Source organism: Saccopteryx leptura, chromosome 1 (assembly GCF_036850995.1).
Source record: "Saccopteryx leptura isolate mSacLep1 chromosome 1, mSacLep1_pri_phased_curated, whole genome shotgun sequence".
NCBI classification, from domain to species: Eukaryota; Metazoa; Chordata; class Mammalia; order Chiroptera; family Emballonuridae; genus Saccopteryx; species Saccopteryx leptura.
Window position 1 is genome coordinate 19,670,103 of NC_089503.1, and position 4,858 is coordinate 19,674,960.

Here is a 4,858-nt window from a genome sequence, read left to right on the forward strand (position 1 = left end):
AACCCGGGACTCCTACATGCCAGGCTGATGCTCTACCACTAAGCCAACTGGCCAGGGCCTAGGGAGGGATTTGAGCAGGGAAATGGCATGACCTGACTTGTGTTTTAACAGTTCGCTCAGGCTCCTGGCTTGAGAGCAGATCTTAGAGAGACAAGCCCAGAGGAGGGGACACGAGTGAAGAGGCCACTGCTCTAGTCCACGCAGGACACGTTAACATGGACCAAGCTGGTCCAGTGAGCAATCACAATGAGAGGAGACCGGAAAACACCACCAACAAAAGCACAGAGATGAAACCACGGTGTTAAAGGAAAGGGGAGTCACACCCTTAAAAAGCCCACCTGGGGAAGGCTCCAACCAGTGAGCACAGAACCGGGTCCCCGGCTTTCTGGCAGCCAGCGCAATGCTGGAAATGTGGTAATAATCTGGGTCCGTGCTCTTTGAAGCAGGCCTGATGGTGATGCATGTCTTTACATCTTTGTGGACACGCCTGGAGGCCAGCATGGTGGCTCAGTGGGGAGGAGCTTGGGGCTCCGCTACCCCCTTCCTCGGGCAGCTCTCTCTCCACTGTTCTGGATGGATCAGAACCAGGGTTCTTCTGGAGAAAGGGTGACACAATGACTTTAAAAATGTTTACTCCCAGTTCACTCTAATGAAGAAAAAGCCTGCAGGAAAATCGGATAAAACCAGTTGTGCTGTGGGTGGGACCCGTGAGAAGGCTCGTGCGAGCGGTAGTCGCCTCTCCGTGACTCCTCTCGGAGACCCACGCCCAGCGTCTACACTGCGTACTGGGTCAATGCCACCATTATCGTCTTCCCCACATTACTCATTATAAATGTCTTCCACAAAAGAGGAGAAGCCTATGAATAAAGAAGGTGAGCAGAGACCTAGAAAACCGAATCTGCCGATAGAAACGCTCGGTGACGAGAGAAATGAGCGGAGCTCATTTTCCCTGCCTGTCGCGGCCATCATGGGCTGCATGCATGTTCCCGGGAAGGGCTTCTCCCAGCCGGCTGTGCCTCACTGCGGCAGCGCCCCCACCTGGCGGACGTTGACATCTGATGACCTGAAGGAGCAGGTTCACAAACTGGCCAAGAAGGATCTGAAACTCCCCAACAAATCCCTGCAATCCTGAGAGACTCACGTGGTGTCGAATATATTTTGTGACAAGCAATAAGGTCTTGAGAATTCTTAAATCCAAAGGACTTGTGCTTATTTTTCCTGAGGAGCTCTACCATTTAATTGACAAAGCTGTTCGAAAGCATCTTGAAAGGAACAGAAAGGCTAAGAATGCTAAATCCTGTCTGGTTGTATTCACCAACTGGCTTGTTATTATATGACCAAACGAGTCCTCCCTACCCCCCTAGTGGGAAATACAAGTCATCTACAGCCTCTGTCCTGGTTACACAAAATGTCTATGTACTCAAGCAATCAAATCATTGTTTAACTAGAATAAAAGAGAAAGAACTGTATGGATAAAGCCACTCATCGGCTACACATGTGCCTCTATCTACTGCACACACAGGTATAATTATTTATAAGAAAGTAAAGAACAATTAGAAATGTGTTGTTGGTTCTGGAATGCATTGCCACATACCCTGAGCATGACATCTGTTTTTGAAAAACCTAGAAAAATGGTTGAGTGACAGACTGATAACCTTCACCCTCCAAGGAGCCTCTGATCATCGTGTCCACACAGTGTGTGCCCAGCAGCCATACTAATTAGTCCATTAGGGGTTCAGGAATTAGACAGTTAGTATTGTAGCCACTTTATGTTATGCATAATAATACTCCTTTGAGTATTATTATATGTGTTTATATAATATTGGGGACGTGTTGGGAATTTTGAATGAGTTTGGAATGCATTATTTTTGCCACTTAGGCAAAGAAGAAAGTAGTCGCTCAATATGGAAAATTGACTAACACTTCAGGCATGGATTAGGTTTTTAGGCTGAGGCATACCTGTGTATATAAAATTAAAGATCTGATCACAATGATATCTGATATTAATGAGTCTTTCCCATGTCCCAGAACTGTTTAGCTTTTAATGAGTTATAATTTATATGATACTTGAAACAGGCCTATAGATGAAATATGTTTGTTATGGCTCATGCCAGTTTAAAAATGAGGAAAGAGAAGAAAGAGGATGAGTAACTATCCCAAGGTCAAAATCCCTGGCTTGGGTAGACAGACATTTTTATTTATTTATTTATTTTTACAGAAAGAGAGAAAGAAAGGGAGGGAGAGACATAAGCATCAACTCATAGTTGCATCACCATAGTTGTTCACTGATCGCTTCTCACACACTTCTCACAAAAATTAGGGGATACTTTATCGCTTCATATTAATTTTGAAATATCCCCTAATTTTTGCGAGCAGTATATGTGCCTTGACCGGGGGTGCCAGCTGAGCAAGTGACCCCTTGCTCAAGCCAGCAAACTTGGGCTCAAGTCAGTGACTTTGGGATCATGTCTATGATCCCACACTCAAGCCGGCGACCTCACACTCAAGTTGGTGAGCTTGTGCTCAAGCCAGATGAGCCCGTGCTCAAGCCAGAGGCCTTGGGGTATTGAATCTGGGACCTCAGCATCCCAGGTCAATGCAACATTTCTTTTTCATATTGTGCTTATAGTGGACACATACATTTTCATATATACTTGTATGTTCTAAATTTCACCATAAATAAAAAGTAAAAGGAGGTGGAAGCAGAGGGACCATTCCTAACTCATCCTATGAGGCCAGCATTACCCTAGTACCAAACCAAAGACATTACAAAAAAGAAAAAGAAAGAAAAAGGAAAAAAATCTGCAGACCAATATCCCTCATAAACCTATATATAAACATCCTTAATAAAAATATTAGCAAATCAAATCCAACAGTGTATAAGAAGAATTATATAACATGACCAAGTGGGATTTACCCCAGGTCTATAAGACTGGTTTAATAGTCAAAAGTCAATTAATGTAGTTCATCACATTAATAAGCTAAAAAAGAAAAATCACATGATCATATCAATAGATACAGAAAAAGCAATTGACAGAAAAAGGATTTGCCAGCCTGGAATTCTGAGGAAGAAGAACCAACACCCATTAATGATAAAAACTCTCAGTAGACCAGGAATAAAGAACTACCTCAACTTCATAAGGGATATCTACTAAACCAAACAAAACAAAACAAAAGCTTACAACTAACATTATATTTAATGGTAAGAAACTTGATACTTTCTTACTAAAGTCAGGTACAAGACAAGGATGTCCCCTCTTACCACTTCTTTTCAACACCATGTTAGAAGTCCTAGCTAATGCAATAAGACAAGAAAAGGAAATAAAATGCATACCTATTGAGAAGGAAGAAATAAAACTCTCTTTGCTCATAAATGGCATGATCATTAAGTAATTATAGGTTGCAGGACACAAAGGTAATATACAAAATTTAATTGCTTTTCTATATACCAGCAAAGAACAAGTGGAATTTGAGATTAAAAACACAATACCATTTCCATTTGCATACCCCAAAATGAAATATGTAGGTATAAATCTAAAAAATATGTACAAAATTTATATGAGGAAAACTACAAAACCCTGGAGAGTATAATTAAAGAAGAAGTAAATAAGTGGATGTTGTTAATAGTGGCCCTGATAGTGGTGGCAGTGATGATGATGATAAAGGCCATGGGTATAGTAGTGGTCATTTTGAGGGTGGTGATAGTAGATTTTAACAGTAATGTTGAGAATGGTGATGGTGTTGGTGGTGACACTGATGATGGTGGGTGGTAATGGTGATTGCAATTATTGTTATATAACAATATTACATACTGAAAGATTTATTATTATTTTTTTACAGAGACAGAACGAGAGTCAGAGAGAGGGATAGATAGGGACAGACAGACAGGAACACAGAGAGATGAGAAGCATCAATCATCAATTTTTTGTTGCAACACCTTAGTTGTTCATTGATTGCTTTCTCATATGTGCCTTGACCGTGAGGCTACAGTAGATCGTGTAGTTCAAGCCAGCGACCTTGGGTCCAAGCTGGTAAGCTTTGCTCAAACCAGATGAGTCTGCGCTCAAGCTGGCGACCTCAGGTGTCTCGAACCTGGGTCCTTCCCATCCCAGTCCTACACTCTATCCACTGCGCCACCTCCTGGTCAGGCATATGCCGAAAGATTCTTGAGGGAAACGCCTCTTCTATGCTGGAAGTTTCTTTAGGGAAAGGATCACATTTAATTCTGTGTTTCTAACACCTTAGTGTGTATCTGGCACACAGTAGGCCTTCAAGAAATATGCCTTGAGAAAGGAAAGAATAGAGGGAGTGAATATAATGGAACATCTTCCAGGGAAACTCCCCTAACATTTAGCAGGAGGCCATGTTCATAATGTCCACCAGGTGTCGCCCTTGTCCTTAAATTGGGCCCTTCCTGGTCCTGCACACTGCACCAATATTATGGAGAGACAGGTGGTAACTAGGGGATGCTGCTGACCCAGAAGATAGAGGGCAGGGATGGGGTTGGACTGCATCCACGAGGAGGCACTGGGAGAGGTGTGAAAAGCTTCACCATAGCAGACCACATGAGTGGTGGAGTCTTAAGGCATGGGTTCTAGATCCAGTGAGAAAATCCATTGACTCCTCTGGGCCTTAGTCACCTCACCTGCCAAGTGGAAGCATGATGCTGTGACAGGACACAGTAAGCTGCTAGCACCTATGTGAGAGTGACAAGGGCTGATTTGCTTTCTTGTTTCTTTGCTTGTTGTTGTTGTTTTAATGGAGTAGAGAGAGAGAGAGTTCAAGAAGAAGTGGTGGGGGGAGAGAGGGAGGGAGAGAAAGAGAGAGAGACATCGATTTGTTGTCCCACTTATTCATG

At 42.8% G+C, this 4,858-nt stretch overlaps 1 pseudogene; it reads left to right on the forward strand.

Moving 5' to 3' along the window:
* The first annotated feature begins 967 nt into the window (after positions 1 to 967).
* Positions 968 to 1,723, forward strand: LOC136387953 (small ribosomal subunit protein uS15-like; annotated as a pseudogene).
* Positions 1,724 to 4,858: the final 3,135 nt, after the last annotated feature.